Below are 13,644 nucleotides of genomic sequence, written 5' to 3' on the forward strand. Positions count from 1 at the left end.
AATGTGAGGCCAACTTCTTCCAAAGGGCCTGTGTGTGGATGCAATTTAGAAGTATGTGCAGATTATCCTCCGTCTCAGATAGACAAATAGAGCAAATAGCTGGGCCATGCCAATTCCTTTTTTGAAGGTTGGTCCATGTGAGATTTTTGTTGTGATACACTAGCCATGAGAATAATATAATTTTGTATGGGCATCCAGACTTCCAGAAAGTAAGTGGAAATATTTTCTTGGCATAATCAAAATGTTCTTCTATTATGGAGATATATATATCTTTAACAATAACATTAATCCTGCCACCCCTACCCCGCCAGACAATGTCGTCCTCTTCCTCGGTCCTGTAAATACCACTGTTCTTCATTTTCCAGATAATCTTATTCCATTGTGATGCCAATGGACCATGAAGGCCCAAGTCTAAAGCAGATTTCCATCTTGGAATAGCACCCTGCCAATCCTGTATAACCTGCGCCCAATAAAATATACCTTTTTGATGAAGAAAAAGTAAAAGTTGTTGTGGGATAGGCCAAATTTCTTCTTCACCCATGATAGAATCAAGACTGATGAGAATGTTGTTCCCAGACTAGAATTTCCATACTAGATTTTTGAAAAAGAAATGTTGGATCTTTTGAAAACTTCTCCATATAGCAGAACCACGAGCTGGCCCTAAAGATTTGTACCTGAACCAAAAAGAGAAATCTATGTTCCCTAAATATTTAATTCTGATTGCATTGCTCCATATACTGTCTCCTAGTACAACTTTCCATAATGATTTAAATAGCACTTTAGCGGAGTTTGTGACCCACACATGATGTCGGTTTTCCCTCAGGGAAACTCACGACTATCTTAACCACCAACCACGACTTTGCAATTTATTAATACGTGTATTTTCTTGTCCTCCAACTCTATTCATGACAGCAACGATGGAGGATTAGTTGCTTACAGTGGCGTCTAGTGCACATGGGACTTTCATGATACGATGGCACTTCAGACCACTATAAAATAATCAAAAAATAATAAACTGTGTGGATCTTGCAGATCGGCGCTGCACTTCTCATACACAAAGGCCTGATAAACCTTCTCTCTTTCTTGACTCAGCTATGATACCAATTTTTTGTAAAGGCAGAGGAGACAAAACATAAATTAACAAAAAAATCACATGAGCTGGGACTGATCAAAATTTGATACTTAGAATGAACACAGTGAATGGTATTTATCCTTTTCCAACTAGCGACTTGCCTAAAATATATTGAGATGCAACGACATGCAATCACACTAAAAGTTGTCTATCACTTAATTTGACTTGACTCACCACTCAATCTCTCAATCACTCAATTAACTAACTGTTTATGTTTAACCAACTCCACATGTGAGAGTAATTACAATTTCTAACACCTACGACACTGCTTCCATCACCAGCTATCACCAGCTATACAGCGATAGAGATCTACGATGTCAATGTTGTGGCCTGTAATATGCAGGCCAAGCCCTAAAATATGAATCAATTCTTGGTGGTCACTAGAAAACCCTTGGTAGATGATTGGCGTGTCCTGCCGGAGCACCTCATCAACTTCAAGCACTCCCCCATATCATTGTTCTTCCTCATCTAAACTTTTGTGGCTTTGTGTGTTGAAGTTCGTAGGCTCACGGTATTGTCAGGATGTTGCACACGATCTTGACATTATCCTATGGGTAGGAGCTGCTACTCATCAGAGTAGAGAGGCACTACAACTGGCTCCTCCAACTCATCATCTTTGTTAGTTTGTTTTGCACGTTTCCTGGAGGCGGTTCAAGTCATGACACACAATAGTTTCCTATAATATTGGTGTTACGAGACTCAACCCTCAATCCTAGCAACAACAATCGGATCAACATGCTGGCTAAGTGCGACTTCCCACCTTATGGCAGAGATTTTCTTGTTTGCGTACCTACTGGACGTTTCTCCAATAGAAAGTTCACCTCACATTTCCTCAATTCATGTTTTGGTATCAAAGAAACAATACCTACATACCTCAACCCACAACTGACATCCAATGATTTGGTCACTAGAGTTACCTTCGCCTTCACTGGCTCTAGCTATGATAATGCCACAAAGAGCAGAAATGTAATAAGTTCTGATCAACAAATAAATTATCTAAGGGAATACCAGTTGTGATTATGAGGTATTCTAGAAGAAGTGGAGGCTTCCAAAATTATTAGTGATTCCCCGTACTACATTGGTATAGGAAATCCTGATTTCAGTGTCAGTTATTTCAATTTTAATCCTCGCAACCTTCAGTATAACCATGCCACACAATTCACTATCTCCCGGTATGTAGATTATCTCATCAGCCTTTGGTCTTGCTATTCCAAGAGATTTACAATTTGCGGGCTTGGAAAATGTTAGTGGGGGATCTATACATATTGGGATGTTCACCTTCAAAGAAAACATACGTAGCTTTTGTAGGGAGGCCATGTAATGAAATAATAAACAAAACATCATACGAGTTCTTTCAGAAGTGGGAACCCACACTTGCTAATTTATAGGCTTCTCTCCATAGATATATGATCGTCGACTAAGACATTTATACCATTATTATGCACATTGTTCTAAGTATGCTTAATTAAGGATTTCAATAGGTAACCAAAGGTTGTTGCAGAATTGGGCTCACTGAAACAACAATATCATTGGTATTCTCATTTATCATTCCTTGGATAGGCAGGTACTAGAAGAAAATATTGAATATGTTGTAAAAGCCACCCACATGAGACACTTGGTTTCCCTCATCTGATGGTAGTGTCTTGCATTTGGAATACGCAAAATCAAGGATGAGATATCCAAGGAAATATAAGTTATTGGAATATATTGGCTTACCCAAAATCAAGGATGAGATATCCAAGGAAATATAAGTTGTTGGAAAATATTGACTTTAAAGAAGTAAATCTAGTTAATCAAATTCTCATGACCTTTCTATGCAAGTTATCACTTGCTCTTCCACTGCTTCCATTTCCTAAAGACACATTACAAAAGTGCACCCAAATAAGCACCGATAAGATCTGCATGTAAATGGTGTTCTCTTCACCTAATGAAGCACTAAATATGGTCCTTATCATCAAATAGTTGAATTTTTTTTTGGAAAAATTTAAAAGACAATGATAATGGAGAATACTTCCCTTTTATGTTGTCTGCTTACATTTTGAGATTCTCATCGTGGTGGTTAGCAAGGATCATAATAATATTGAAAGATTTGATGTTGTGAACCACGCGTCAACCTTATCCTTTGAGAGTGATTCTGCAAAGGGTAGTATCCTATTCAAATGCTTTTGGCGTCAGAGAATTAATAAAATGACCTCAAAGTCTCATGGCAAGATTCCATTTGGAGGAACAATCATAAGGGCCATGCAGGGTGTTTATATCGATAGATTTATTGTAATGCGTTCTATGAGAATTTACAAAGATAATCCCCCATATCTCTACCAGATAGATTGACAAGCGATTTCAAGGTTCATTATAGGGTATCTCTATCCTTGAACCCTTGTTCATCATGGTAATGGGTCAACCATCGAAAACCCTCATTATCGTAGTCCATTTGTTAGGCTACACAATGTCAGTAACACACTCGATCACAATAATTACAAGGTATCTCTATCCTCGGATCTTTGATTGTCATAGTTATGGGTGATTCACAAACCCACAATTCATTGAGGTCCATTTGCTAGGTTTCACATTGTTTGTATCATAGTTGGCTCTCCAACATTCCAAGGTATCTCTATCCTCAGAACTTCGTCAATCTTGGTTATAGGTCATCCAAAAACCCTCGGTCATGGGTAAACCACGCAAAACTCTTGCCTTCAACAATGCTTTCTCATCCACAACTCATCTTCGACAAAGACTTCTCTAGAGGGAACTTCACATGATGGGGATCATTACCTCCTAAGGGGGGAGGAATGATTTGAATGGAAATTCACCAATGATTTAAACAATAGTAATGTAACTAAAGGCTATAATAACTCATTCGTGTTATGATTTTCCCATGATATTTTCCCACCCATGGTATTTAGCCATGGTAATGTAACTAAAAAGAGGTTATCAATAATAAGCTTCCTTTTGTAAGGGGTAGATTTCTCCACCACAATGTAGTTGTAACAATGTTCCTTTGTTTTAATAAAAAAATTAAACATTAGTGGTGTTTTGTCTTAGTTGGGGTTTCCACCTAATATTTGGTGTTCCTATGTGATGATGTGTTTGTTGATCCATTTATGTGATTTATGTTTATATGATTTCACATAATGCTCACAATTTACATAATTTATCTAGAAATGTTTAACTAGTTGTTTATTAACATTGTAAAATAAAAGTGAAAATGTTGATTGGATGAAATACTAATTCACCCCCCCCACCACCCCCGAGCTCAGTATTTCTAAAAATTGGTATTATAGCTATTTCCTTCAAGGATTACTTTAGTAGGTATAAGGAGATATTAGGGATTATGGAAAGGAAGTACAAGAATAAGATAGTGCAAAGGAATAAGTCAATTCGAGAGAACAATGATAGTGCAAGTGAGGTATCACATGTAGTGGAAGTATTAGAAATCATAGATCTAACTTGAAAATATAAGATAATAGAAATATACCCAAGAAATAACTAGATTTGAATATAGATAGAAATTATTCATTTTATTGATCAAAACCCTTAAGGTAGGGCAACACCATACATTCACTCCTTAAGGAAGGAGAACACTCCACAAGCCATATGTTTGTTCAAACAATAATCCTTGACATCTCTCAATGGGGAGTTTCTAGCCTCTATATAGGCCTCATACATACAATACCATGGGTCATTACCATGGTTCTCTCAATACCATCTATCTAATACCATGGGCTTATTACTATGGTCCATCCCATTATTACATTATTCCCTTGGGTACCTCCTTATGTACCCCATATTATCCCCCCTATGTATACCAAATTCCACCCCCCTTAACATGTTTCGTCCCCGAAACATTAGAAGAACACAAATAATAAGATCTACTCAAAAGAGTAGTCCATTAATACCATGCACGTGCATCTAGCCATCCAAGAGAAAGGTGAACCCTTGATCTAGCTGGTGCCTCACTCACTTGAGATGGAAGACCCTAGTGACTCTTCTGTGTTGATGTGTAGTAGGTGGATCGTCGCCCCTCTCTATCTATCATGTAGGGGTTTTTGTCCTTGTGGCTAATTCGTTTCCATATTGTTGGTTGTTTTCTTGCGAGGTGATGTGGGTGGTGATATGCTGAAGTTTTAACCAACGATGTCTTTTTATTTAATTCACCACCTAATGGAGCCTAATTGATATCTGGTACATGTTGTGGTGCCTGCTGTTGTTTCTTATCTTCCAATACTACTTCAACCACTGAGCCCTCATCTGATGTATCAGTACCTGTAATATTTTCTGCTTCAGCCTCCTTGGATTCTCCCTGCTTTTTTGGTACCTGGTTTGATGTTTGTGTTTGGTTGTCAACCATTAAAGGCTCATCATCTGATGTGTCAGTGTCATTAGAGCTTTGTGCTTCTGCGTCCATAGTCTTTGCTTAGGTCTTAATAGAAATATCCTGCAATGTTATTTTCTTCTTTTTATACCAGAGTTTCATGAATTTCTTCTGCACATTAATATTGATAGTACCCATCGATTCCATCCAAGGTTATCCCAACAAAACATCCATGTTATCCATATCTAAAGAATAAAAATCACAATGCAACACGTACTTATCCATCGAAAGCTTCAAATCTTTATCAACTTGAACATCCTCATTATCAACCTATGTGTTTTCAATGTGTTTTGCTGGAACTTGCAATTTTTTTGCCAAATTAACATTGATGAAATTATGCTTCTCCTTCTGAATCAATCCATGAACCTGTAGTAAGGAGATACCAGTAGGAAATAACCTCACATGTTTCTCATTATCTTGTTTTCTGGCATGAGACCATTTGTCTAAAAGGAATTTTACAAATTCTTCATCGAGCAGGTTGGAACACTTCTTTTGGTTAAGTAATTCCCACCATGTGGCCGCTTCCTCTTTAAATTTAGACACTACCCAAAATCTCCAATGTTTTTCCCATAATGACTTTTGTGTTTTTATGTGTTGTTCAATAGTAGGACGATTATCTTTTCCTGTAAAATCTGGAACCACCATGAAGAGTGTTTTGAACAAAATTCACTTACTTGGTGAAAATTTGAAATGGCCACAATTGAATCACTATTGCTCAGAATCCCTATTATTTCCTATTTTTTGAAATGAAACAACCCTTTTACTTCTTCCCATGTGATAGAAATCCCAATCTAGGCACTGGAATTTCAGATTCGCGTTGCACTTGTCCCGCCGTCACAAAACATTTCTGAAAGAAAGAGTTGTTTTTAAATCAACGATATCTCCCTCATCCAGACTCCGATTCGACTCATTTTTTTTTTTTTAAGTTGGGTATCTTTTCACCAAAAACTCAGATCTGCAATTAGATTCTGCAGATTGTGCAGTAGAATGTACAAATCCGATCTGAAAACTCGTCACCCCAAAAAAATGTTTGCAACACAGCTGATTTTTAAATAAGCGATGTCTCCCTCATCCGGACTCCGATTCGACCGATTTTTTTTCTTTTTCAAATTGGGTATTTTTCACAAGAAACTTAGATCTACAATTAGATTCTACAAATGTTTTCCCAAAACATACATATGTGTTCCACAAACTCGTTGCCGCAAAAAATGTCTGCAACACAACTGATTTTTAGATCAGCAATATCTCTCTCATTCGGACTCCGATTTGACCGATTTCTTTTTCAAATTGGGTATTTTTTTGCAAAGAACTCAGGTCTGTGATGAGATTATAGAAATTTACACTAGAATGTATAGATCTGATCTGAAAAATCATCGCCCTAAAAAGTTCTTGCAAAAAATTAAAAAAAAAATCCACTTTGCCCAAGAAAGTGCTCTGATACCACTTGTTATAGATCTGACCTGAAAATATAAGATAATAGAAATATACCCAAGAAATAAGAAGATAGAAATAGATAGAAATGCTTCTTTATTAATCAAACCCTTAAGGTAGGGTAACACCATACATTCGCTCCTTAAGAAAGGAGAACACTCCACAAGCCATATGCTTGTTCATACAATATTCCTTAACATCTCTCAATGGGGAGTCTCTAGCCTCTATATAGACCTCATACATACAATACCATGGGTCATTACCATGGTTCCATTATTACCATCTATCTAATACCATGGGTTTATTATATTATTGCTAACTACTTTTGGTCCCTTACATGATACGGGTTAACCAACTTATTTATTACTATGGCCCATCCCATTATTACATTATTCCCTTGGGTACCTCCCTCTGTACCCCATATTATCCCCCCAGGTATACTATAGTCTTAGTTGGTTTTTCCACCTAATATTTGGCATTCCTATGTGATGATGTGTTTGTTGATCCATTTATGTTCTTTATGTTTATATGATTTCACATAATGCTCACAATTTACATAATTTATCTAGAAATGTTTAACTAGTTGTTTATTAACATTGTAAAATAAAAGTGAAAATATTGATTGCACGAAATACTAATTCACTTCCCCACCCCCGAGCTCAGTATTTCTAAAAATTGGTATTAGAGCCATTTAATTCAACGATTACTTTAGTAGGTAGAAGGATATATTAGGGATTATGGAAAGGAAGTACAAGAATAAGATAGTTCAAACGAATAAGTCAATTCGAGAGAACAATGATAGTTTAAGTGAGGTATCACGTGCAGTGGAAGTATTAGAAATCATAGATCAGGAAAAAATAGTAGCATAAAAAGTTATGTATAATCAGTGTATGCTTCTACTTAATGATGCAAATTATCAAGACTGGAAAGAAAAGATGAAGTCTATGTTAATATCCCTCATATCTGATGTTTCACATATAGTATTTAATGGATTCCCTAAAACACGCCCATCAGGTAAAGAACTACATAAGAATGATCAGGAATTAAATGCAATCTATTGTAGCACACCTAACTCAGAACTTGAGAAACTTATGCACTATTAACTTGTGAAGGAGGTATGGGATAATCTATAGGCCCTTCATTCAAGGAGAAGGAAAATTCATCAGGTAAACCAATAGGTAATCTTGTTCTCAAAAATTCAATGTATCTACAGAAGAAACTTGTAGCCTATTAGAAGATGAAAGTGACCATGAAACAAATTTCATAATATCAAGTGGAGTTATAGATTCAAAAGAAGAAATGTTATATATCAAATTTAATCTTAGAGAAAAAATTGTCTCTACTTTCAAAAGGATTGACATTCTCAAGGTTAAGTAGTAGGTATATGAGAACATGGATCATGATGAATCAACTAAAACTGCAGCAATAACTGAATAACTTAATGAAAGGACAAGACATTGTGAAGGACTTAAAGATGAGATCATACTCTAAATTCTAATCTAGAAAAGTCAAGTAAATGAAATAAGGAGCTACTTAAAGTATTTGAAGAACATGAAAATGGGCTTAAAGAGGGAATTATCGAATTAAGAACCCAGCTAGAAGAGTCAAGAAATTTTGAAGGAGAAATACACTATTAGCTAAGAGAAAAGAAGGGTGATCGTAAGAAATTAAAAAAAGGTAATATTAGTAAGAAGTAAATTAGCAGAAAGGGACAAATAATTGGGATTTCAAAATAGTACCAAGATATTAGAAAATCTTCTTAGTAGTCAAATTTCTCTCTCCATTAAATAAAGCCTTGATTTTCATGAAGCTATGAAGGAAGAATCTAACTCACAGGCATGTGCATGCAGTTCCAAAGACAATAAAGTAAATTTCAAAAATCTTGGAAGGTAGTTGAACCAGAAACCAAGAAAAGTGAATTTTCAAAGAAAAGAATTTTCTCCCCAAAATTAGTATGGCATAAATGTAGGCATCCAAAGAAGAACACCAATTCATTCTCTCCCTTGATCAATGATATTGAGTGTTTTATCTATCAGAACTTTGGACACATTACAAGTTTCTTTCCCACGTATTCAAGTTTCTTTCAAGTCAATTGTTTTAAATTCAAATTATTTGGTCATAAGGCCAAGGTTTGTAGATCATATATGAAGCAGAAGTATTATGAATCTTTTGTCCCTTTCTCTAGTCACATATGGTGATATACATGAAATAAATTTGGACATGTGTTAAAAGAATGTAGGAGTAAGCCAATGAATTCATTTAGACATTTCAAAAATATGGGCAGGAAAATGAACAAAAATATATTGAACAAACTCCAAGAATAAGACACCTCCATTAACAGTCCTCATATGGAAACTTCAAAAAAAATTATGGAACAACAAGAGAAGTGTGGTATTACTCTATGCACATAAGAAGAAGAAAATAATTGGCACATAGACAGTGGATTCTCTCACCACATGTCTATAGATAAGAGAAGTTTTATCTCACTAAATAAAGCCAAGGGTAGTAATGCTATTCTTGGTGAAAACACACCAGCAATGTTGTTAGGAAAAGTTAGAGCTGATCTTGATGTTAAAAATAGAGAAGAAACTAATGTATTAGTGGTTGAAGAGATTAAGTGAAACATCCTAAGTGTGGGTCAAATAATTGATAGAGGACATGTTGTGATATTTAACTCAAGAGGATGAAAAGTTATAAAAGAAGACACTAGAAAAGTTATAGAAAAGGGTTCAAAAATGAAAATAAGGTATATGTGTTGAAGAAAAATCTAGGTAGAAATAAGAGGGCAAACTCAATATCCCTCTCTTTAGATTCATAGTAGGGGAAGACAATCCTCACTATAGTTTATTATGCCTGATGCATATTTATAAAAGCACTGCAAAAGTGAATGAGAGGTGCATAGCCTCAAGAGAATCATGTGATAGAAGTATAGGAAATTGATGAAAATCAGGTCCACGGGGTCAACTCGCTCTTTGAAGAGAGGTGTATGGGATCAGGGGGGCGATGCATCAAAAGAAGGTTTACAATAGTTTTATTTTGTATGGTTAATTTTGAAGCTTTGTGTTCAAACGATATGGAAACCATGCATATGACTATTATTCATATGCATGAATCTTGATATTTCGTTAGATCATCGTTTAGTGGTTAAATGATTTATGCCCCTAGGGCATTGGTAGAAGACAAAAATTAAGTAAAGGTGTGGTGATGAAGGGTTGGCACATGTTTAGGGGAAACAACTCATATGCCTCCACTATCTCAGTTATTCTTTGTTTCCATTAGGCTCTTTTGTTGGAATAAGAGGAAAGAAATATGTCATTTATTATTTAAGATTGTCTTATTGCAATTGTATCTTTGATGTTTCATACATAAAAGTTGAAATTGGTATAGTCAGGGTTTGAATAGTCTTGTATGAGTTCAATTGGACAAGAGAGAGAGATCACATATATTCACATCATGTATATAACATTGTACAAAGAATGAAGAGTGTTTATCCTAACAACATGATAGTGATTATGATCCACTAACAATTATATATTGAGAATTTTATATTAGTACATGCCCTAGACACTCACAGATGTGGCTGGAATTCACTTAGGGTTTCTATATTGTTGGTACCATAAAATAACATCTTATGCCCAAATGGATGAATGATTTTAGGTCTAGGAGGAGCATATTGTACGAGGATAAAGAAGAAGACAAGTAGCATGACCTTTGGGGGAGGTGGTTGTATAATGAAACATTCATGTTTATTTGATACGTCTCATTCTATTATTTTATTCCATGTCATGTAAAGCACATATGTGTGCAATATTGTAGCCTTATAGTTTCTTATTTTTGAAAAATGGAAAATGGTAGAATAGTTCATGTATGCATGGGATGATCATGTCATAATTGTTGATACATTTTTGGTTCTATTATGACTCCGTAATTTTCCTACGCTAAGGAATAAAACTAAAAATGTAACCACAAAACCACTTTTAAAGTTGGTATCTAGCCCTTCCAACTTCAAAGAGGGATCTCTCTATATTATTTATATTTCTACTTCAAATTTTAAGCTACCTATTTGAATTCGAGATGTTTTTTTCAAACGTTTGATTAGAAAATGCAGGGAAATTCCATTGGGCATGGAGTCATGAACCTTTGGGTAATCAATCACGAAATGACAGAGCAACTATAATAGGGCAGGATAGGAACATTTTTGGATATTTTAGAGCATATGTTGGGTTAATAGGATAAATATTATTTAAGTTCTATTAAATATAGAGAACATTCGGATGAATTCTATATTTAACACCAGAACGAAAACATGAATATTGCTAACAAGATAGAGGAGAGTATACTTAACAAAATTCGGCCCTTAATCTTCTTACAACAATAAAGAGGGAAAACATATGGAAACTGAAGAGAGAAACAACTTAACATAAGAAATAACATCACCAATTGTTTGACATGGGAATCCTAGAACAAAATTCTTTGTATTTCTACAAATTCATCACTTTCAGTCCAATTCACTGTTTATATAAATGCATAACCCTTTTATTTATACAAGTTCTGAAAATCCAACATATTCCAACTCCTACTATGTCTTATTACAACATATTTTTAGACTTCCAATTGAACTAACTTCATATTCCAAAAAGGAAATGATTACAAAATAATATCTAACAATTTCTGGAAAAAATATGAACAATAAACTAAAGCTAAAAACAATCATTAGAAAATTGTAGGAAATTTGGAACTGCTAGAAAATATTCAACCTTCAAATTTTGAAATTGGTTCATTAGTGTTTACCTTCTGCCTTTGAATCTGGAAAGGATGAATTTGTTTTCACAAAACTTGCTAGCTTCCCTTTCAAACCTGATTAAATCTGCCACCTGTATCAACTAGTTGTCCCTTTGACTGTTATTTATGAGTAAAATATCTGAAACTAATTGCATTTTTGTGTATGTTTTCCACCTAGTTGATCAATAAATTATTTTCATTTTGGAGTTAAACCAAACTTATGTGTTGAAAATTATTACCATAGTCTTTGCCTTCATCGTATTTTAATACTTGATCATTATCGCAAAATATTTTGGAAGAAAATATTTTGAATAATATTTCCAAATATTTTGCTTAAATTTGTTAATGAATTTCATAAATAAAATTTCAAAGTATTTCTTTGAATGATTTAATAAACCATCCTCTTGTTTTGAAATCCATGTCTTTTTTTTTAAATCCATGTCTTTTTTTCCTTCTCATGGATTTTAAAAACCATGTCTTGTTTTTCCTTATGATGGATTCCGAAAATCATTTCTTGTTTTTCGTCCCATGGATTTTAAAAACCATGCCTTGTTTTGCCATGGTTGGAAATTATTTTTTACTTTCCCCTTTTACTCCTGTAAAATCTTCGCATAAGTATTTAACCAAATTTCATTTTCCGTGCATTTTGTAAGTCTCCTTTGACCTTAGTCTCGCTTTATTCAACCTCCTTCATCCATAAACTCATTTCATAAATATATGAAATTTCCTTTATCTCCTTTTCCGCCTCATTTTCATAATAATGGGGGGAGGTTAAATGTCAAATAGGTAAACCCCCCTTAAATCCATCAATAACCATTGATGTAAATATTCACATATGTCAAGGAATTTTACATTAGGGAAATTTAATTTATGAAGTGCAGGGTGGGGTCACAAATTTAGTTTGACTTTTTGATTTTGACTTCATAATTTATTATTGGTTGGTGCATGAAAGTAAATGTCATTCCAATAATTTAGAGATTGGGTTGCTAAGCTATTTTAAAATTAAGTTTAATATTTCAACTAAATAATTTTACAACACACGCACACACATACACACACACACACATATATATATTGTAAAATTAAAACTCCTTTAAAATAAAAAATATTAAAAATAACTTTAGACATCATGACACCTCAATGATGACCCCTTAGGGGCCTTTGTACAAAAACAATTTAGACTATAAGACCTGGTGGATTTGTAGGTTGAATTTTACCAACAGATTCCCACAATAAATAACTAGACAGATAGACTATGATTGGCTATATTATAGGACCCTAACACTGGATCCACTGGGGATGACATCCTCCCTGTGAGGTGCCAAGAACGCCATAGAATAGTAGCCTAATCCATTGGGCTGACCGCAAACCTGCAACATGCTTTGCTATGAAACAATTGCAACTAAAACTCAACTAGTAATCTGTTCCAATCCTTAAACTGAACCAAATCCATTCTTCAAATTGGAATATGAACTATACACTGCATACTGAAAACTCTGCTGCAAACTTTAAAATAAATCATAAATTTTACAACACATCAACAAAGTCTTAGGCCCTTCTCCTCGTTCTTCAAACTTTGAAAATGATTTTCTATAATTGTTGATATTATATCCACTAGGTGATATCTTCTCTCCAATGTAGCCAATCAAGCAAATGACTACTTGACTGAGTTCTTCTCACAGTGACCTTGAGAAGATAGAGTAAGAAAGATAATGGAAACTCAACATTCAACTTTTTCTTAAATCCAACATTGGTAAAGAGTAAAGCTTCCATAAATCCTCTAAAAAACTACCCATGGGATGATAAAACTCTTCTTTCAATGGTTCCAAGAGGTCAACAAAAGAATATTCAAAGACATAATTGGTTACCTTCACCTAATGATCGCTGAGAGGAATCTATTGTAGAGAAATGGGAAAACTCAGTTCAT

At 34.7% G+C, this 13,644-nt stretch overlaps 1 pseudogene; it reads left to right on the top strand.

The window, feature by feature from the left end:
- The first annotated feature begins 1,446 nt into the window (after positions 1–1,446).
- LOC149148132 (GDSL esterase/lipase At4g26790-like) lies at positions 1,447–2,553 on the top strand (annotated as a pseudogene).
- Positions 2,554–13,644: the final 11,091 nt, after the last annotated feature.

This window comes from Pinus tabuliformis, chromosome 9, assembly GCF_031772625.1.
Source record: "Pinus tabuliformis cultivar Carrire ecotype Pingquan chromosome 9, CPIR1, whole genome shotgun sequence".
Lineage (NCBI taxonomy): Eukaryota > Viridiplantae > Streptophyta > Pinopsida > Pinales > Pinaceae > Pinus > Pinus tabuliformis.